At 25.8% G+C, this 24,386-nt stretch overlaps 1 pseudogene; it reads left to right on the top strand.

Moving 5' to 3' along the window:
* Positions 1 to 10,657: 10,657 nt before the first annotated feature.
* On the top strand, positions 10,658 to 11,227 carry LOC145846546 (YEATS domain-containing protein 4 pseudogene; annotated as a pseudogene).
* Positions 11,228 to 24,386: the final 13,159 nt, after the last annotated feature.

Raw genomic sequence — 24,386 nt, 5'->3', positions numbered from 1 at the left:
GCTCATTTTTAACTTTATTATCTATTAAATTCTGAAATATTTTTAAATTATTAGCTAAATTATTTAATAACATTTACACTTACGGAGACTGTAAGTGAAAACTGTCTCAATGGCAGTAGCTTTGTTTTTAATCTATTCTAACATAAAAAAAATTCAACATTAGTAAATTATAATAATTATTTTAATACTATATATTATATATATATCAATAAACAAATACTACAACAAATAAAATTTGTTACTATAGTTTAGCTAAAGCTACTACAAAAGATATTCAATAATTTAACTTAAATATTGTGCTACACGTCCCTACTTAGCTGTTGCTCTTAGCTTACCAGCTGAAAATGATTGATTAGAACATCTACTGAAGTTTATATACAGTTTTATTTTATTCATCTCTGGTTTAAAATACTTATTAGTTCAAGTTTATAGATAACTAAAAACACTTAATATTTTTTCAAAACTATTATCTACATTTTTTATAAATCAGATTAAGATTTTTTTGTTTCATATAGAAATGCATGAGATTGAAAAAAATACTGAAAAACAAGCTAGAATACTAACAAATGAAGCTAAGAAAACTGTTTAGTAAAATAAAAAAATATTAAATATAGCCGAATTTAAAAAAAAAATTAAACAGTTTAACTTCTTAAGTTGAAAGAAATTTTGATATTAAAGACTTGTATAAATAGTTTAGCAAATTTAAATTCAAAGGTAGCTGTTTAATGAACATCTCAACTTGCTTATGGACTTTTGAAAATTATGTACTAGTTTTAAAAGACCTACAATTATTTTTTGAACTAGTGTTGAAATAATTAACTTCTGTAAGATAATCACTAGACTTTTTTTTTCGTACTGATTTATAAAAAGTTACTACAAGAGAAACTTGGTATGTTTGAACCAATAAGCTGAGCTATTTAAAAGTGTTCAAAAACGTCCCTGCCTAGTTGTTACTCTTAGTTTATTCGGTAAAAATAAGTTGTTGAATTGCCTATTGCAGTTAAAATACAGTTTGCTTTGAACTAATTTAAGTTAAATTTTCTAATTAGTTTCAACAAACAAATGTTTTCAAATTCTGAATAGTATTTAAAAACTTTATTTAATAATTATTTAAAATTACTTAAAAACTTTATTCAAGAATATTTACCAAAAAATTTTTTATTTAGAAATATGGAAAAACTTTAAATTTGAATTATCAAACAAGAAAAAGGTGACAAGAAAAACCTAGAAAAACTGGATTTAAAAAATTTTGAATTAAGCCTGGATCTTTTAACAAAAATCACTAAAAGATTTTTAAATTATCCCAGAATTTTTACATGTAAAACAATAAAGTTTTATTATGATGAGAAAAATTACAATATACAACAACTATTATTTTGTACCTTTCAGAATTTTACTTTTGATAAAACAGATTCAAAGTAGCATTACAGCCTTTTTGATGTTTTTATAGTGTTTATGACAATTTTGTAATTCAAAATTAATATATTACTTAAAGCAAACGAAAAAACGTGTAATTTCCAAAATCAAGTAACAAAAAAAAAAAACCTTTAGCAACCCACATTTATATAATTGATACTTTTTTTATATAGTAGACTCGACAAGTTAGCAAATATTCTTTTTCAAAACCACTATAAAATAGTGTTATAAATGTAAACTTTAATTGTAACACTTACTTAGAATTCAAAGTTTGAAATTCAACTCTGAAAAAATTAGAGATTGACCAAAATAATTAAGCCAAGTAAAATGAATTTTAAGAACTTTAAGTAACATTAGATCTAATATAAAATTAAACGACTAAAATGTATTAAAAGTAAACTTGCATTTGATAAATAAAACTATAACTGTAACTTGAATTAGTTCTGTTTTGACTTTAAAGTGTTTACTTGACCTTGTTCAATCCACAAGTAAAAACTAAATTTATAAAATTTACTTATATAGCTTTGTTACACATGATTGAACATTATAAATTGCATCATAAATTCTATTTGTTCCGGATGACTGGTTCTGTTTTTAAGAGTTTAAAAAAGTGAAATAGCAAATAAATCTGGGATTCCGTTGCAAAGAAATAACTGACGAAAATTTAGAAACACCATGTATTCTAAGAACCGTAATATAAATTGGCGATCATTTTCTAAGTTTTGTAAAAAAAGATGATTTTCAGAATTATTTTCTTCTTCATAGATCTCAAATTTTTTAAATACTGCGTGAATTCTAAAAAATGTTTCTGTAGAAAACATTTCGACTATTTTAAAACAATAGTTGTTCTTTTTTCTGTTCATATTTTCAGTGAATATTAGAAGTATATTATCAATTTTATTTTAAAGCTAGTTTTGGTCTAGTAAAAGTTTTAATCTTAAACTGCTAATAATTTTATTGATTTTAAACTTAAAGTTTACTAACTTGTTTCGCTCAATTAAAACTTAATGAAATTTAATTTTAAACTTTTATATAAAATTATTACAAGTGAGTATCTTTTGTACAACTTTTTCAAAATTACCTTTGATTTTATTCTATTTAAAAACAATTGATTGTGTTGTATTTTATTTGATTAAAATTCAAAGCTATCATAATATAATGTTAAATAACACAGTTTTAGTGTTTTAACAAACACTTTCAACAAAAATCACTAAAATATTTAAAAAAATCCCAGATAATTTTACATGTAAAAAAAGTAAAACTTTAGTAAAATGAGGAAAATTACAATATAAAATAACTATTTATTTGTATCTTTTAGATTTTTGTTTATTATAAAACAGGTTTAAAGTAGCATTACAGTCTTTTTAATGTTTTATCGTGTTTTAACAGCTTTGAAAATTAAATATACTAAATATATTACTAAAATTAAAATAATAATAAAATAAAAGAAATTTTTTTTACTTTTAATAACCAGGATATTAAAAATAAAACCTTTGTCAACCGTCCTTTACATAATTGCTATCTTACAAATACTGGTTGCTACTTTTTATAAAGTAGACTTGACAAGTTAGTGGACGAATATTCTTTTAAAATTCTACTATAAAAGTATGTTATAAACCTATACTTTAGTTATTACATTAACTAGGAATTTTAAGTATGAATTTCAATTTTGAAAAAAATTTGACTTTCATCAAAATATTTAAGCTAAGTAAAAGGACTTTTGAGGGTTTTAAGTAATATAAGATCTATGAAACAACTAAACAATTAGAAAAAATTAACTTCTAATTAATAAACAAAACTCTAACAAAAACTTGAATTAGTTCTCTTTTGACTTCAAGGTGTTTACATGAGCACGTTCAATCCACAACTAAAATCTAAATTTATGAAATTTACTTATATTGATTTGTTGCACATGATTGAACATTGCTCTTTGTTCTGGTTGACTGCTTCTGTATTCTCAAGAGTTAAGAAAAATTAAATAGCAATTGAATCTGAATTTCTTTTTCCAAGGTAATAGTTGACGAGAATTTTGGAACACCATGTATTCTGAGAATTGTAATATAAAATGGCAATCATTTAAAAGTGTTATAAAACAAGTTGATTTTTAAAAAGAGTTTCTTCTTTATAGATCTCAATTTTTTTTTAAAAACTGTCGTGGAATCCAAAAATTTTTTTTGTAGAAGATAATTTAAAGTTTTAGATTTTTTTAAGCTTGTTAAGCATACTATACAACTAGGTTTTTATTTTTAAGACTGTTTTTTATTTGAGCAGAGTATCATAAATTTATTTATTAGTCTGCCATTTTGCAGATACATAAAGCAAGTTACTCCTAATTCTTTTTTTTTTGTTTTTATACTTATAAAACTTACTTTATAAGTCTTCAACAAAACGTAACCTAAAGCCTAGTAAAAATTTTTCAAACTAGTTTAATTTTGTAAAATAATTAAAAACAGTTCTAAAATTAAAAAAACTATAAAAATAGTATTAATAAAGCTTTCGTTCTAATGTAATTTAAGTAATAAAGATTAAGATTAACATAAAAACCAAGTTAATTACATTTACATTAACAGATGTTGAATAAGTGATCAGACAATAATTAAGCAAGATTATTGAGATTAACATTAAAATTCAATTAATTAGATTAACTGTTTTCTTTTTTAATTTTCCTAATCTTAAAACCTTTTTAATATGTGAATTCAAAGGTAACCATTGATAGAAACCTACATATTGTTGTCTAAAATAAGTACTACTTTTTAAGTAAAGTCCCTTGAATATTTTTTTGAACCATAGTTGAACGAATTAATAGTTTTTAAATTTAGCTTCATAAAACAAATTTTAGAAATTTTGAACAAAATCAAAATAAATCTGGAATTTTGGACAGTTCTTGGATGTTAAGTAGTAAAATTGTAATTTGTAATTGTAACTTTTATCATATAATTTATTTGTCTTGGTCACAGCACTAAAAAAATATTTTTTTTAAGCAAGACCTAAAATCTGGCAAATTTTAAAACTTGAAGAAAACTTGAAAAACTGGAGAAAACTTGTCAAAAACATTAAGTAACCCCGTAACAACATTAAAAAACCACAACTGAGTTCACACCATGAAAACTCTGAAACTTACACTAAAAGTCACTTCTTTAACAAAAAAGAACTTACAAAATATAATTAACAAAACTAACAACTACAACTCAAAACCTGTCTCAGACGGCCAACTCGCACAGATGAACTTAAACTGGATTATCCAACATTTATATACAATTACAAACAGTTCACTTTTTTCTCACACCAGAACTATCTATAAAGGCTACTTAATGCTTAAAAGATTACTTGTTTCGGCTGACTTGAATTCTAAGTAATCACTCTCACTGCTATGTTAAAGTTTAAAATTTTAAGTCATGGTTGAATTGAAGTTTAAAATTAACCTGAAAATAGAATTAACACTAAGAACCTTGAAGTATTAAATGACACATTGCTGTCAACTAAGAGTAAATGTTATGTTGTATTAAAGTTTAGTCATTAATAACTTTCCTAAAACTTAAGGTTGTTCTGAATCCCACTTAAGTCCTAATTTTTCCCCAATTTCCCCAGAGTCTCTGAACTTAATAAGTCGTCATAAAGTTAAGTCCTTAAGTTATTCTTAAAAGTTAAAAAGATGTTGTTTCTTTCTCACATTTTCTTACTTTTCTTAAATGATTGTGGTTAAAATATAATTGTTTTTCCTAAGTCTTATTTAAACTCCTTTAAAAATTGTTGATGACTTTTACTAAGGTTCATTAAAACTAAAAAAAAAGTTCTATATAGCCGTAGTTTAAAAAAAATTAGACTAAAATTTAGCTTTTAAAGTTAAAACAAATTCAAATATTAAAGATCTAGTCCGTAATTATATAAAGTAAGGCTTTATGTAGAAGGTTTCGTCTAAGAAAAATCTAAGCAAATACTTTTAAAGAAATTCATTAAATTTTCTATTTAGAAAAGTATTATTATAAACTTTGACTAAATTAAATGAATCATATATAATATAAGTAAGCTTAAACAGTAATAAACGAAAGGACTTCTTGACTTTTCAAAAACACTTAAAACTAATGAAAAATCATAAAATTTATAGAACATACAAAAAGCCTCGGTAAAACTTTCTTCAAATCTTATTAAGTTCCATACAATTTTTTTTGTTCTTATAACTGTCACTTGAAGAACTATTTCAGCTAAAGACTCAAAGTTCAAAATTTTTTGGTCGCTTACAATTAAAATTGAGCTTATTGTCAAAAATACAATAACAGCTTCTACTTTTAAATCTTTAAATTTTTTGAAACATTTTTATAACATTTTAGTACTACATATATTAAACAGAAATTGGAGACATAAATCATTCAGAAACATTTCAATTATGAAAACAAGTAAAAATTTTTTAGCTTACCTTTATTAACTGCTTTCGTTTGCAACGAATTTTAAAGTAAATTTAAAGTAAGTAAAAAGTTATAGGTTTCATTAGAAAACTTTATATTAAAGTTAATCAAAAATTGTTAAATTAACATTAACGATATTGAGTGAGGAAAGAGTCATATGTTTGATCAGAAAATACTCAATTTAAATTAAGCAAAATTATTTATATAAAATAAAAACTCAATTATTTAGATTAACATTAACAGATCCTGAGTATAAAAACAATTATACGTTTCTTTATAAAATACTTATTAAAAATTAGCAAAACTGATCTCATTAACATTAACAGAATAACATTAACATAAAAACTTAGTTAATTAGATTAATATTATTAAATATTGATTCAGTAAACAGTTATAAGTGTCATCAGAAAATACTCGACTAAAATTAAGCATTATTAACTACATTAACATAAACAGATCAACATTAAAACCATCATACAATCTCAGTTAAAGAGATAAACTGAGTTTCTTTTTTTTGCAATATTTTCCCAAATGCAAATTCGAATTTAGCCATTTTTATAATCACCCTAACCTGCATAAAGATTTTTGAAAAACATATACTTCTTTTAGAGATTCTTTTTGAATTAGAATTGAAATAGTAATTACCTTTTTTATTTACCCTTCAATAAACCAGTTCTGATTACTGATCTTACTTTTCGGTAGTGGTTTATAAAAAGTTACTATAAGTAAACATGGTAGCAGGGACGTAGCTAGCTTAGAAAAGTTACAAATCTGCAAAAAAAAAATCAAGAATAACGTTTGATAACGTCATAACGAGAATAGAGTAGTTTTAATTACCTTAAATTTTATATGAAAGTGTGCAGTTTTGTTAAAAGTTAAAAAATAAATTAAATTTTGAAGTATAGTGAATAACTGAATACAAGGTAATTTGTAATGCTCTTAACCCCCTCTAATACTTTATGTGTTGAAACTTTTATGAACCTATAAAGCCTTTCATTAAAAAAAAAACTATTTAAAAAGAATTTACTTTAATAGTATTACTGATAAGCCTAAAGTTTATAACTTTAAAAATAGTTTCCCCAATTCAAAAATAAAAATTGCAAAAATTGTTGATTTTATCAAATAAAAATCATAAACTTTAGGGAATTGAATAAAAAACAAAAGAAATATAAATCACAACATTAGATAAAATTCAGATGTACTATTACTTTATTTTGTCAAAAATAATTTAAATAGAAAGGAAGAGTCTTTGTAAAGATTATTACTAGTTTTGGTAGCTTAAAGCAGAATAAAACATTTTCCTACTAAAAAACTGTTAAACAAAGCTGTAACAAAAATTATACCTTTTTTTTACAAAATAAACTTGTTAAATAAAACAACTTACTTAATAACCACAAACTTTGATATTAAACATTAGTATTTTACAGATACAATGTAAAACATATAAATAAATTCAACACAAGGATTTTTAAACAGAAAATAAATTATTTTTTTTTAAACTTGTTTTGAATTAATAACACAACTATACACTTGTTAAAATAAATAGTATTAACTTATTCTTTTTAATCTTAAATTGAAAATGTTATTTTAAACTTATTTCTAAAACTTTTATTATTTATCAAACATAGATTAAATAATTGAGCTGATATATTTTATAAGTTTAGAAAACCACTCTAAAACTTATAAACTTATTTTAAAACAACAGATAAAATACATATTCTTGATACGTTTAAAGATAATATAAAATACAAAAATCTTCATATTGTAAACAACAATGCTTGTAGAAAAATAAACTTTACAGTAATATTTAAAAACAAGTTGAAACAAACTTTATGTAATTGTCTGAAAAATCATCCAAGGAGCTTTTTTGTGAAGTACTCATCTGGAACTCATTGTAACAAACTGAACTTCAGATCGATTGACTTTGTAAATAGTACCAATTGGGTGGTTTTACTTCTAAATGATATTTGAATAATCTTAACCTAAGAATACTTAAGATTTAAACTTTGTTTTAAAAATCTGTAAAACAACTAAATTTCTTAAAATCCATAAGTAGTGTTCCAAGTTTACAGTAGTAATACAAATAAATCTCAAAAACTATTTTTTAAAAAGTAAAGCTAACAAAAACTACAAATGTAATAATTTAATTTTCTGTTATTTTGTAAACTACTCAAATCTTGTTAATATAAAGATGAAAAAAAGAGAGATAATGAAAAACCTTTGACATTTAGGATTAAAAGAAAAAACTATGAAAAAATCTTACCGTAAAAAAACACTATGCATAGAAAAAAAACTCAATGTAAACAAACCATATAAAAATATAATTAAAATAAATATTAACAAAAGGTGTACCCTATGACCAACACCAATTCCAGGATTTTTTTTACTATTTTTTTTTGTTGAAATAAGACAAAATTTCAAATTTATCAATGTTTTTTCTTATAAAATCAATTATAAAATAAACATTTATTAAAACTAGCCAGCAAAATATCATTTAATTCTAGATAATGTCTGTTATGACATTATTAACTAAATTAAAAATGTCCTTAGTTTTTCGTAGATAAAACAAAACTATACTGAGTCAGCATGAGTTCAAAAAAAAACTTTAAATATCCTAGAGTTATCCAGGATACTTTGATTGTATCGCAACAATGTACAATTTTAATCTTCCAACTTTGCTAACATATGCAATAAAAATTTTAACTAAGGTAAGCATTTATAAAATTTTTAAAACAAGTTTTAATTAAAAAATGAAATTCTAAAATATAATAAAAAAACTCTAATTTGTTTATGTTATTCTTGAAAAAATAAATACTTAACTAACCTAAGCATTCATTAGACCTTTAAAACAAGTTTTAATTAAAAAATAAAGTTCTAAAAAATAAAAAAAAACTATAATTTGATTATTCTTGAAAAAATGTTTATACTATTGAGTTTTTCAATTTGTCTTCTTGTTGCAAGCTATTTGTCTTTTTGTGTTATTTTTTCTGATTAAATAGATTCTTATCTTCTTGATAAAACTTCAGTGATGATATTATCATCACTGTTTCAAAATTTTTTCATTTTTGTATATTTGTCATCGAAACGGATTTAATCTTAAATCATTCAACTCAAAGAGTTAATGTGATTTAAAACAAAAATTAATTTTTTCTCTTAGTTTACTTTGAGGTTTATCTATTTTAAAACTTATCTTGTTATATACTTTCTTTTTGTATTTGCTCTTTTTAACACAAAAAAATGCTAATTTCAAAAAATTTTAAGTTCTTTTTGACTCACAACGAACATTTTAATAGTACAAGATCCTCTTTCACACTTTTTTTATTCTCTCTAATCATTTAAGCCAAATGTACAGCTTTCCAATGGATTTTAAAAAAATACTTTGCTATTATATAACAGAAATCTACACCAACCAATTTGTTTACAATTTAGATGTATTCAATTTGTTCAATATCTACGACACTAAAAGTGCTAAAGATTACCGTAAAAATAAAAATTATCTCTTAGGAGTGCAAAAATAAGTACAAACGAATACTTAAAGCTAAAGAAACAAGGTCTTAAAAGCTTAACAATCAAAAGAAAAGCGATTTTTTTCGCATAAATGTTGACGTGTCTGTAGGTTTGCAAAAACGTTTTAAGCTACGTGCCTGCATGGTAGTATAAACTTAGCTACTTAAATATGTCTAAAAACCCTTAGTTGTTACTCTTTATGATTCGTTGCTAGACTACCTATTGCAGTTCATATACAGTTTCACTTTAGAATAATTTATGTGTGTATGACTATAAATTTCTTAGAAATGTTGTATTTCAAAATTTATAGTCTGTTGAAAAACTATAAAAACATTATCTTGATGTTTCTTTACGCCTAATTTTTTCAAAAATATTATTTTTTCTTTATATAATTAAGTACATAACGAGAAAAAAAAATAATAAAACAACATGTGCATTTTACATCTGCTTACAATATAAATTTTAATGATAACAACAATTGCACCTTTTTAAAACCTAATTTTGCTGAAAATGTCCAAATAAAAGTTTTTTTGGATGTTTACTATTATAAGCTGAACAATACATTAAGTATGTAAAACTTTTCTTCTATATACTTTTTTCATTCAAGTGAAAAATAGTAACAATTCAGCAATTTCTAATTTAAAAAGCAAAAATTTTTGCAAAATAATGAAGCATTAGAAATGTAGTGACATGTATATTTTCTAAGCTTAACTATTTAAGCTTTTGAGATAAAATATAATTATTTTGTGATTATTTAATTGCAAGTGTTTATAGTTGTACATAGTTGGCGACAGTAGAACAGTCTTATACAGAGAAGTGAGAACTACCTTGTATAGATATAGTATCACTTATAAGATAAACTTTTTTTCTAAGGAGCAACAGATGCACTCTAATGTACATAAACCAAGAAACATGGAAAGTCATAAAGGGAGCGTTGAATACCATTATCACTTATACTTAACATTCCATTTACTTTTAAAGTTTTATTATTACCGGATATTTTGATACAGAACAAAATAACATTCAAGTTTAAATTGCTCCTTATGGCGTCACCACTCATCGCCACCAGTGTAAATTATTCTTAGTTTTAGTAACTTTTTAAAGCTTGCTACATTTCGCTATATACTTGTATTTACAAAAATATCTTAATTGTTATTATTATTATTTCCAATACAAAGATTATCTACAATTCTATAAATTACACTGTAAATTAAATTAACAAAAACAAAATACCTTAAGTTGTGGCAGCTAGATAAACTAACTAGATAAACTTAATATAACTCAGGTCGGTATGATTTTCAAATTTTCATAAAAATTTAGACTTTTCTAAAATGTCAGCAAGAAAAGTTCCCAAAATGGAGCAGATAGTCAAGTGCGTGGTGTACGGCAACAGCGCCACCAAGCTGAAGAAAGAAAAGCACGTGTTTGGTGGGAGGGCGCACACGCACCGGTGGACCTTCTTCTTCAGACCTTACTACAAGGAGGACCTTTCAACTTTCATCAAGAGCGTCGAGTTCAAGTTGAACAAGAGCTTCCGGAACCCGGTCAGGGTGTTCCACCGGCCCCCGTACCACGTGACCGAGACCGGGTGGGGCGAGTTCGACATCCACGTCAGGGTGCGCTTCAGGTGCTCCGAGGCGAACCCTGTGACCTTCTGGCACCGCGTCAAAGTGTTCCCCTCCAAGGACAACTTGAGGGTGGACGCGAGCACCGTCGCCATCGAGACCTGCGACGAGATGGTCTTCCCCGAACCCACCAACCTGATGAGGAGCTTGCTGGAAAGCGAGAGCAGCCGGGAGGTGAACGAGTTCCACACGAACTTCGACGAGATGGAGGGGAGGGCGGTGGAGGGTCTGAAGCAGGCGTCGAGGAGGGTGGAAGGAAGAGGGAGGACTTGCTGAAGAAGATCGCCATCCTGGAAAGCGCTTTGAAGGCTCACCAGCTGGAGAAGTCGATGAAGGACGAACTGAGTTTTATTGAGTAAATTCTCATACTTAAGTGACTCCTTTTTTAAGTTGAGACCTTTAATTATTGTTCAAAATAGACGCTAGCTAAATAAGTACTTTAATTTTTTTGACTTTATTTGCACTTAGTTTTACTTTAGACTCAACAAACAAACGATTTATTTATCTAGACTAAAATTTAGTATAAACTGATTTAAACTAGTTCTACTAGCCATTTATTTAAAATTAAATTTTTATAAGTTTCTTAAAAATATTTTTGTAGTTATATTTAAAACATAACAAATAAAGAATTTTTTACTTAAAGGTGTCATTTATATACTGTTTATATTACTTAGTACTTTACATACAAATAAAACTATTTAATTTTTATACTTGCCAATTATGCTTTGCTGAAAAACATAATAATGTATTGATAAGAATACCAATGGCGACGATGGGTATTTTTAGGTAGGGGTGAGGAACATTTATTCAGTAGATAAAAACTTTCTGTAGCTAGAAACTTTTCTTTTAATACAGTTAACTAAATATTTTTTATAAACATTTTCCAATCAATTAATCCAAAGGTACGAGTAAAGCTTAAAAGTAAAAGCAACATATAATAGATAAAACATTTGTAATTTGACCCTGGATTGAGAAATTAATTTTAACTTTTGCACAACTTGTTTTAACTAAATTATTTAAAGTTCTGCTATTTTTGCGTTTAATATTTCTTTTAAATCAAAGATTTAATTGATAGTCTTAAATAAAGAAAAAGAATACACATTTATGATGAATATAAAAACCAGGTCAATAACTGATCTTTTTACTTTCAACGCTTTTAGAAGAATTAATTCCATAAAAAGTTTGTGTTTATTTACATTTCTTTTTAGAAAAAAAAAATAATTTGGTAATTTAATAGCTATAAGTTCAAGTGACTTAACTAATGTTTCACGATATTTGTTTTTAAATATTAACAAAGTATTAAAACACTAAATAAGCTTAGTACTAATTTAAAGTTTATGCAGTTACTGGTTTACACACGTAACCTTTTTTCGTAGATTAAATAATGGATAAACATCTACCTTCAAATTTATTTAAAATAAAACTAAACACATACTTCTCTTTGCTTTATTTGCCATAAAACTAATGATCGATAAAAATGTTAAAGTATAAAAGCTAGTGCTAATTTTTTTTTTGTTTTTTTACGTCTGAGTTCATAGTTATAATTTTAATAATATAGAAAAAAGTTAAAGTAAACTAATTTTATTGTATTTATATTTGTAGTGAATTTTTTTGAATTGAATTTTCCCTCATCTTTTTTTTTAAGAAATTTCAAAACAAAAGGATTCTTTACAAAGTTCTAGATTGAAGTGTTAAGATTCTTCTATGATTTCACTTGTGTTGAAAAACAAAAATAAAATTTTTACTTGTAGTTACGTTTGTCCAAAAGACCATGTTTATTTTAAAGATACGAAAAGTATTATAAGTATGGTTTAGTAGAGCAACGACTCTTATTCTGGGGTCGTTGCTCTGGGGGGGAACCGTTCAGTTCCAACCCGTGCACAATTCCCACCCGATCATTGGCCACCCGATCAACTCCAACCCAAATCAAATCCCACCCGATCAAATCCAACCCGAATCAAATCCCACCCAAATCAAATCCCACCCGATCATTTCCCACCCGATCATTTCCCACCCGAATCAAATCCCACCCGAATCAAATCCAACCCGAATCAAATCTCACCCAAATCAAACCCCTACCGATCATTTCCCACCCGAATCAAATCCAACCCGAATCAATTCCCACCCAAATCAAATCCAACCCGATCAAATCCCACCCGATCAAATCCCACCCGATCAATTCCCACCCAAATCAATTCCCACCTGATCATTTCCCATCAACATAATTCCTACCCGGTCAATTCCCACTATATTATCAAACCCGATTATATTTATTCTTGTACGAATTAAAAATTTTAATACGTTTGGAACTCACATTAAAACTTTAGTTTTTGTATTTCTAAAAATCATTTGAAATATGAAGTTAGTAAAGTAAGAACAATTTTTTTATTTAAGCTAAAATTGTTACTGTTGCTTATATTATCATGTTTTTAGTTTAATGTCATTTTTGTTTGTTGATAACAACGATAATCAAATAATTACGACTTGCGAGCAACAGAAAGTTGGTCTGTTATTTGTAAAATTCTATCATTGTTACTAAAATTTAATCCAGATCAGATTCAAATAATATCTAAGTTTTTAGTATTGGAACCATTTTCTATCATGTTAACTAATTTATGTCCAACTAATTTTGTACGAGTTGCAACAATTGACATTGACACTTAATTATATTTTAGTTTTTGTAATTAGCTAAAACAGAAAAATAATATAGTACTGTACAACATAGTTTTCTTTAATAAGAGCTTTGGAATTTAAAAATTGTATTAATGCTTATTTTATTAAACTCTAGACCTAAATTAATTTTTTTCGTTGATTACTAAACTTTTTTAAGTAATTACGGCCGGCAAAGAAAATCGGCCTATCTTTTGTAAAATACTTTTACGGCTGATACAATTCAGTCCAAATCAGATTCAAAGCAAATTCAAGTTTTTTTAGTATCCAAAATATTTTTTATAACAAAGTTTTCTACGGTAACTGATTTATGACCAATTAAATCTACCTTTGTAACGACTATAGAAATTAATATTGCTAGCTAGTTAGAAATAAAGTTGCAATATATAGTTGTAAATAACGCATAAGTTAATGAAAAGTCTTCTTTACAAACAAAGTTTCAAAAGTTATAAGCCGTTTATAACACATTGAAAAGAAAATAAAACTTTTTCTTATTAGCGCATATCACAAAAACAAACCTTTTTTACGATAAAATAAAATGTTTGGATTTTGTTATTGCATTTGGTTGTTAAAGCATTTTTAATGCTCGTTGTTTTAACATTTACAATTTTGGAAAGAAGACACAAGCGAAACAAGTAAAAGTTAATAAATAAACAGCTTTTTTGGTTAATTAAAGAAACTTTCTTTCTCTCATTTTCGTCTTTTTTCATCGTCGCACAGACTCCAGGTAACCAGTTTAAACACGCCCCTGCAGTTAGGTACAGCTTATTGAAAATGAAAATAATAAAAATTTGTTAAAGTAATAATTTCTCTCATTGAAAGTTATTATAAAACGTTTTTTAAATTGTTAAAAATTAATAAAAATATATTTTTTGGTCGAAATTTATGAGGTAATATGAAATTTTAAACTTAAAAAGAACGGAACTTGATTGAAACATATAATCAATCTTTCTTCTAAACTTTACATGTACAAAATTTAAACGGATTAGAATTTATGCATAGAACTGTTGATCTGAACTAACCGTATAATATATATAAAGGTTGATATTATTTTATTTGAAATATTTATAAACTGGATTGAATCGAATGAGAGTTCATTCGAGTGATAATTTACCTGGATGGGAATTGATTGGGTGGGAATTGATTTGGCCGGTATTTAATTCGTGTTGGAATTGTGCGGGTTGGATTTGATTTGGGTGGGATTTGATCGGGTGGGATTTGATTCGGGTGGGAATTGATCGGGTGGGAAATGATCGGGTGGGAATTGATTCGGGTGGGAATTGATCGGGTTGGAATTGATTTGGGTTGGATTTGATTCGGGTTGGATTTGATCGGGTGGGAATTGATTCGGGTGGGATTTGATCGGGTGGAATTCGATTCAGGTGGGAAATGATCGGGTGGGATTTGATTTGAGTGAGAATTAATCGGGTGGGCATTGATCGGGTTGGAATTGATTCGGGTGGGATTTGATCGGGTTGGAATTGATTTGGGTGGGATTTAATTCGGGTGGGATTTGATCGGGTTGGAATCGTGTGGGTTGGGATTGAGCGCGGGTTGGAAATGTTAGTATACCAATTTCTTAACTACTACTTATGTTAGTTAATGTTTGTTAAATGTTTTTTTAAATTATAAGTTAGTGTTTAAATGTAATTTTTTTTTAATCAAATAAACTCGATTAATTTTAAAGTTATTTACATTTTATAAGCTTCAAGTTCAAAAATCAAATATTTTTCATTAAAATTTAACACAGTTTCGTATATTGGGGGTAAATTTGGTAGTTATTTTCCAAATAGGGTGAAAAACGAAAAAAAGTTTAAAAACTGCTGGTATAGAGAAAGGTTTCTAGTTTTATTAGTCGATTCACGAAGGCATATACCTCCTTAGTGTTAAAACTTTCTTGTAGACTATTTTATAAAGAAATAATGTTTTTTTTTCGGAAATTATATTTTAATAGTAACAAAAAAATTAATGTGAAATATAAATAGATTGGAACAAATCAAGTTTTTAGAAAAGAATTAGGCTTATTTTCATGTTAATGATAATTTATTGATGTTAAAAAGTAAATATTACTTAATGAATTATATCTACGTTATTTCAAAAAAAAAATTAAGCTTGAAAAAAAATTAATTAATTTGAACGATTTTATATCTTCAAAAACTAAGTAGTAATATTTTATTAACAAACGCTAATAATAAACTGGTTTTAAATTAAGAAATAGTTTGTACTTAATAGATCATTGACTTTTTAATAGAAATTTATTAGTTAATAGAATTTTCTTATAAATTTTAATCAAGAATGACTTCACCATATTCAAAAGTTCAACTTTAGTTAAGTCTTAGATATAAAACGTCCTTTAAAATAGTTAGCAAAAAAGCTTTTCTTTAGTTTTAAATATATTTTTCTAAATTATGTACTCAACTTTTAACAAAAATAAAAAAAAGGCATTTTTTTGATTAAAAAAAAAACTTCAAATTATAAAAAAGCTAAACATAAAACTCTACATCGAAACATGTTAAATAAATGCTACTAAGTAAAAGCCTATAACCTTCGCTTGTCAGTAACTATGAAAAACAGGTAAACATCGTTAAAGGAATGATTTAATATCGTTTTTCAATATATCTTAAAAGTAAGCATGGTTATTAGTGTTTATCGTTGGTTAACTAAAGTTAATTTTTGTACTAAGAAGAAATGTTTTTTTTTTCAGTTTTTTAATAATGTTTTAGTTAAATTTAGGTCTAAATTTTCAAAAAGTCATCTAACATTTCAAGTAACGTATTTTGAGTTTATTAGCATTTGTATACCATGGTGGGCCCGCAATTGGAAACAGCAACAGATTTGTTTTTTCAAATATCTCTCTGATAATATGTTGGTATAAAGCCAAAGTTCAAGCGGATTTAATGCTTTTGTACTAATCTGAAAAACTTCGTCCAAAAAAAGTTATATCAGTTGCGATTTTAAGGTTTTTTTATAAGTTTAAATTCTAATGACTTTAAAAATTGAAAATCAAGGTTTAAGTAAAAACTTATTAAGTAAAAACTTTACGATGAAAGTATTTTATTGCTGTTTAGTTTTTCATAGTTTCAAAAACTTGTTTTAAAGATTTGTTACATAAATTCAACTAGTATTTATATATATTTTTTTTTAACAAAAAAGTTATAAAGTATTTTTTTTTTGCATTTTTTATCGAAATTTTTGTAAACTTTTAAAAATTAAAAGTTTTCAACACACCGCAAAAATTTTATGTTTGTATTTTTAAAGTTCTCAGGCTTATTAGATTAAACAAAAACTAATAAGACATTTTTTTTGCAGTTTTTTTATAAGCTGGAAATATTTTAGAAAAAATAAAACGACGCATTTTTCGAAAACACTCTTTAGATGCTATCAATAAAAGTTTTGTTAAATAATTTTAGTAGAAAAAAATCTTTTTTATTGTTAAAACTTTATATTTAATATTTATCAAACATCTATTAGCTATTACAAAATAAGTTTAAGTAAATTATTATTTTAGTTAGCCTTAATTTAGTGTTTCAAACAAATATACCTATAATAAAAATAATGCACAGAGCAATACTATTTTATTAGAGCTACTACTTAAAGTCCGATAAATTTTGTTCTGTCACTTTTTTTAAATTCGAAAAATTTAATAGATAAACTGTTAAACTACGTAAAAATTATTATTTGAAAACATTTACAAATATTCATTTTCTAAATTAAGATCCCTATTTCCAGATTAACACGATTTGGGTCCACTTAAAACTTATTTATTTAGAAAAAATTCTATAAAATTTGCATTACCGGGCTGGAACGTGAATTTAGTCAATAAGTTTTCTGTTCTAATTCTAATAGCAAATATTTATTTTTAGCCATTGAACGAATATTAACCTAGAAAAGTACAAAAAAAAAATATTTTATAAATAAACATCGGCTAAGCACCAAATAAAAATAAAATGAATAAATACAAAATATAAAAGCAAACTAATTCAGTTATTCAAAAGTTTAAAACACTGTGAGATTAAAAATAAAACAAAACCAAACATTTTTTAATAAATGCATAGCTATATTAAACTGATAAAAAAAATGATAAAAACTATGTTTGACCTGCTGCTTCAAACGTGTTTCAAATATAATTTGGTTACACACTTTTCTTTTAGTTTTATTAAAAAGTAGTTTAAAAAGTTTTCTTTTAAATGTTTGAATATAACTTTCAAATACTGTTATTATATTTTTTTTACATTTAGATTTTAGTCATTTTTATATTTATACAATAAAAAAGTAAACTTTAGGTTGTATTTTATTACTTTCTGAGTTTATAAATGATTCTTTTAAAATAGCTAATGTTATAGCTAACACAAAATAAAAAAGTTTCACAATTTTATTACTAGAATAAAGAAAAACTAATTTACAAAAGCATTAAGTAATCTATTGTAACTATAAATAAAGTATATGTACGAAAACTCTATTAGCCAAAGAAATAACGCCGATTTATTTATTTCAGAAACAAATTGTATTTAACTGATATTTATATTTTCAAAAAATTATTGCTCTAATATAGCAAGATAAATAAAAACAATCAAACTAGCTGAAAAAAAAACCTTAAAAATATGTCTAACTAGTTAACGTGCTGTAAAAAGGATTACGCGAGCAGTATTTGTTTTTACATCTTAACTGAGTTTAAGTTTTACCGGTAGAAAGTTTTAAACAATGCAGTGTACAAAAAATATTTTTGCTACGTAAGTTGCGTGTTATTAAGATTAAATAATTTTACTTCAAAATATTTTTATTACATATTTTGAAAAATAACCCGGCTTGCTAAAACTTATTTTCACAAGTCCAGCTCTCAGAAACTATTTTTTGAAAAGCTCGCTCGCTAATTATAAAATTTGTTAACCTCTAGATCCGGGGTCGGCAAACTGTGGCCCTTAAAGCCAAAATTTGCGGCTCGTGAGTTACTCTTAAGCTAAATTGTTTTTTTTTAAAAGCAATAAGACAAACTTTTGTCGTAAAAATTAACGATTAGGCTAGTCGTTAGCAACTTAGTAACTACTCATTACCGGTGCTCCACTGCTGCTTAATTAGTTAAATTTTCAGTTCAGTGTATTACATTTTTAAGCTGATTACTACAAGTATTTCGAAGTAACTGAAGAAATATTGTAACGATGCGATCGTCGAGCAAGCTTTTCATAAAAACTGTTTGCCTATGTTATGTTCTTTTTTATACTTTAGCGTTCATATCATTTTAATTGTGTGTTCTGTAGCAATTTATGTTTTTTTTGCGTATTTTTTTTTATGTTTTGTTTGTTTTATTTTATGTTTTTTACATTCATTTGTTTTTTTTGTTTTAGTTGGGTTCTGGTGCCCGAGTATAAAGCCTTTGCAATAAACCACAATAAAAATAATAATAAAGTCATAATGTTTTTAAAACTTTTATAAATAGAAAAAAAAAAACGAGTGCCTAATTAACTCAAAAGTTTTACAAAATATCAAACTGCATCTATAGAAATAAGTTTTTTTTTGCCACTAGTAGTGTTTTAAATACGGCTAATACTTTGAAGTCTCCCAAATAAAAAATAAATAACATATTCTTAGTAAAGCTGTTTAATTTTAAACTGTTTGATACTTTTAATAAAATCTTTAAGGTTTTCTTTATAGCTTTTGTAACGCTGTTATTTGAGCTGTTGTTAGTTTTATCTTAAATAATATCAAAATACATTTAAGCTAAATCAAAAATACTTTTAACCTAAAGTCTAAAATATTTTTTTTATGTTTACATTAAATTATATATCCTATATTTTTTGTTTTTGAAAAATACATGCAAAAAATCCAATAAATAAAAGCGGTGAGACCCCTAAATAAGACTTTATTAAAAGATTTTTTACTTTGATATATTTTACAATTAATAAAACCTAAGCAACCAGTTTATCTAAGTTAGTTTTCTGCCGTATTTTTAATCTCCTACTATTGTTTAAAATAGAAATAAAAGTGCTTGTATATCTGTTTTGTCGACATAAAAACTAGTGATTAAGTCTACAGCAGGGATTGGCAGCTTTTTATAAGTCGAGGGTTCATGTTTCAATAAAAAGGTTGATCGCCGACCGCAGTGAGTAAAAAAGTCTTCCGCAAGCTGCAATTAGTCTAAAATATTTGAAGTATTCAACAAATGATTTTTAAACCAGAAATGTATAATTTAATTATTAGTAGAGCATTACTAATGAGTAGTTTCTAAATGAAAAGCCTATTTGTAAGCTTATAACAGGGGTCGGCAGACAGTTGGTGCTCGCGGGCCAAATTTCAAGTTTTCAAAGTCTTCGCTTGCCATAGTTTTAGTTTTAGTAATGTTTGAATAATGTTTTGGCTTTAGTTTAGATATCTTACATTTATTCACTTAGTTACTTTAAATGATTTTTAGCTACACATAGAATGCCTATTTAATATATAAATATCTATTGTAATAGAATTTACATTATTTAACATATTTAAGTCTTAATAAAGTGTATACTTTTTTAAATACTTAATAAGATAAACTTAATATAAAACTTTAAATATTTTACTTACAACCTAACTCTCTATAAAACATTTATGGGTCACTTGTATACATTTTTTAGTTTTTGCTTTAGAAAATAGTTTTTTCGTCTTTAATAGTTTGCACTCTTTAGAAAATTCAGTAATTAGTTAGTTAAATGAAATTAATACCTATTTATATTGTAAATAAGCTAAATCAAATTTTTTAGCATAATTAATGGTGGTGTACCGCTAACGCGGTAATTGTCTCTTTTTTACTTTCTTCTTTTTTCTCAAGCAAGATAAATTCAACAGTCTCAAGTAATTTACAGTTCAGTTCTTTTAGTTTCTACTGCATTGAAGCGGTCTGAACTCAGTGCAGCTTTTCGCTGCACTTAAGTTTTAATGGTTTCAATCTTGTTGTTGTCGAATTGATTTCGATTTTAGAATACTTTTTGAGTTTGGTTTAAACATTTAGTGTTTAGTTTCTTTTATTCGAGATTGTCGTCTTTTAAAAGATTTGATAATTTGGTTTATTAGTGTAATGTTGTGCAATATTTTATCATCTTTTCGTTTCGCAAATTCATTGTAAATATAATCATGATCACAGATTCGAACTCAGTTTAAATTAGTATAAGTAACTGATTTATTAAACATTTAGTAAATAGTAAGTAGTTCATATTAGTTTATTTAAGTCAACTATAATATAAGCGTTATCTTGGGGACTTCTATTATACAAGTTAGAGCGCACGTTGCGTTATAAACCAGGCCAATAACAGTTGTATAAGTAGAACCTTTTTGTGGATAGCGACAGTGGAATACTATAATAAAATACCTTGTTAGTAATTAATTAGTCTTTTACACGGTTGCCTTTTTAAAAGCAAATATGTCTGACTTATATTAAAAGTTTATTAAAAGTTAAAATAGCTAAAAACTTTCTGTTAATCAAGCTTAAATACATAACTAAAACATCGTTATTATAAAAAAGCACAAATAGACAAAAAATTACAACTAGGAAACTACACTACAGTCATAAAAATTATTCTGAGAATTCGAAGATTTGTTTAAGTGTTTGAAATAAAAGTTTTAGATACACCTGAGTTTTATAAAAATCAATTAAACAGCTTTAACCTATTCTGAATTAAAAAAAAATTAAACTAGCCTGTTTGATTGGCAACCTTGTTTAATATAAAGTTCACAAAATAAAGAATTCCGAAGATACAGATGTTTATAAACAGTAAATTAGTTATATAAATAGAAAAATTATTGTAATTCAGCTTGAATGGTTAATTAAGTTTTTAAACTTTTTAAACAAATGTATAAAAATTTATTAACCTATATTTTAATTGAGCATTATAGCAATTCTTTATCTGCAATAAAAGTTATGCATTTAAAAAGAGCAAATGTGTATTGTTAGACGAGCTGTGAGAACTCTAACACGTTAGTTTGAAGTTATTGCGAGAAACGAAAAAAAAACAAAAAAACAAATCGTTTAAGTCAGTTTCAACAACGCACATAATTATTTTCAGTAACTACAGACTGAACAGAAAACACTGTTTAGGCAAGTTATAAAGTAGCAAAACTATTTACTAAACAAATATACCGTTGATAGTTGAAAACTTATTTAAATAATTTGCGTTTGCATTAGTAAATATTTTTGTTTTTTCTTTAATATCAACAAGAAGTCGTGTTTAGGAAATTTCTAAAAATTATAAAGCCGCATAAACCAAATTACGACTTAAATCAATCTGTAAAGATGCGAGAACAGATATTGCTAAGTTTAGAATTTTTATTACAGGTGGTTTTACGAGTGTCGACAATTTAGAAGAATTTCTAGGTTCAGTTCCAGTACAAAGTAAAATAATAGATAAATACATTTTAAGAGCAAAGGTGCAATGCACCAATATAAAGTTTTTTAAAGTACAACTTTTAGCTTCTATTTTTAGTTTATAATTAAGTTAAAGGTAAAAAAAACTGTTATAAATAATAATAAAAAAATTAAAAGATACTGCTAAGATACTTTAAATGTTTTTATTAATAACAAATATTTACATGGCAGATTTTTTTGTCAAATCAAAATTTCATTACTTTACATGTAAAAATTGTTTAAAATTCAGGGTTTTTTCAGATTTTTAAGTACAAATTGTCAAATTCCAAGCTTTTCCGGGATTTTAACAACACTTACTGTTTTACTTATATGTATACAACTAATATAAAAATAGTTTGAATTATATCAGCTGAAAGACTTAAATTTTGAAATATATTCTTATTCAAACCAACACTGTGCATTGAACAAAACATGCATCATAAATTTAATTTACCACTCTTTAAAGCAAAAAAGTCAGTCTGAGTGACCAAAACTAGCCAGATATTTTTGCATATAAAAATCAATTAAAGCCAAATACTGAAAATTACTAAATTGGCCTGAGATTTGAAGTCTTCAAATAGTTATAGTCTGATTGTGTGGCAATTTTAATTTTTTTATTTGATCGAATTTAAACTATTTTAATTTAAAACGTACAAATTTAATAAATTACCATTTCTCAATCTAGTTTGTATTAAATAGGTAATTCCAAAAAACAGCAACTGTTTATATTAGTATGCAACGCATAAAAGATAACTTATTTTGCCAAAAAACATGGTATAAAAAATCAAAAAGTATACTTAACAAAATATTTTTTTAAGTAATGTCATATATATTGCTTTAATTGTTACTGTACACACTTAGATATTACATGTAGAAACAATAATGTTAGAAAATTATGCATAAACTAAACTTCATATATTACAGTTTATAGAATATAACATTTTGAAATAAAACATCTGTAATAAAACTTAGGTATAAAAAGCGTGTAAGAAAAACTAAACTAAAGAAATGACATTTTAGTTAATTACTGTGCATTACTTTTGTACAAAACGAAAAACATTTGCATTTAGTTTTTACCAAATAGGTATTATACAACTATTTTACTAATTCCAAGCACTTTTTACACTCTTTTTTCAAAAAATAATTTGCTGTTGCAAGAAGAAAGTTATTATTAAATTGAGAAAAAAACCTGATAGAATACTAACCTGTCTTTTTCACATTTTTAAGCTAAATCAGTAAAGTCTTTTAGTCGTTTTAAAATGTTATACAGGAACTTAAAACAAAACTTATCAGACAAAATTAACTCAAACTATGTTTTTGGTCAGCGGGCTACATTTACATGCTCGCGGGCCGCAAAATTTTCTTTCGCGGGCCGCATTCCATTCAAAAAAATAACGTGCTCGCGGGCCACAGATTTACCCTTCGCGGGCCGCAGTTTGCCGACCCCTGGTCTAGAAATATATTTATTCAAATAACTATTTGTAAATACTTTATATGTTAATGACTAAAGTTGTTTCAGTTTAAAATTTTTATTTAAACAATCGAAATGTAGTACTTGTAATTTTTGTTTTAGGTAACTTGAAAAAAAAAGCTTAGGTAAGTAGAGTGTCATCAAATTTTATTTTATTTGCTTTTGCTATCTCTGGTCTAGATTGTGTTAACATTCAAATAGAAAAAAAGTTTTGTACAAATTACACATTATAAGTTTGATCTTTTGAAAACAAGCAAATATTTCTATACTAAGAAAAAAAAGTAATGTAATTTAATTTCTCAGAAACTTATTCAGCTTGCTAATTTTGTTCCAAAGGTCAGCAAACCGCGGTCCGCTGGCTAAATGCAGCTCTCAAAGCCAAAACCTGCAGCTCGCGGAACACTTTTCATCTCAAAAGATACCTTTTTAAAATCAGTAGTAAAAAATGTTTTTGTTCTCAAAGCTTACAATTAGGCCCTTAATCATTACTAGTTCTAGTAATAATACTCTTTACTAGTTCTCTACTCTTGTTTCTTTTTATTACATTTTTGGTTTAAAGCGGTGTTTCTATGTTGATTACTAAAAAAGATTTTTAAATAACTGAGGCCTTTTTTATATAAAAATAACGAAGACCTTATTTTACAGTGCTTCCGACGTTTTTCTAGAAAAGTTGGCACGCGACTCATAAAAGGCTGCCGATCCCTATTCTAATTAAAGTCCTCGTCAGTGCATCGTTTAAAAAGTTCATAAAAAATTAAGCAAATTTCTTACTTTTGTAGCAAACTTATGATTTCAACCTCAAGTTACATGACAGAAAATTTTATTTAATTTCAAAACTCAAGGAGTTACGTCATAATAAGATCGTATTTTAACTTTCAATATTATTAATCTTTAACAGTAAAGTGTGAAAGTATTGGGTTATTATTGAT

The sequence above is a fragment of the Thalia democratica genome, unplaced genomic scaffold (genome assembly GCF_965202585.1).
Source record: "Thalia democratica unplaced genomic scaffold, ktThaDemo2.hap1.1 HAP1_SCAFFOLD_500, whole genome shotgun sequence".
NCBI classification, from domain to species: Eukaryota; Metazoa; Chordata; class Thaliacea; order Salpida; family Salpidae; genus Thalia; species Thalia democratica.
The sequence above is the reverse complement of the archived record's forward strand: the minus strand, read 5'-3'. Positions and strand labels throughout refer to the sequence as shown.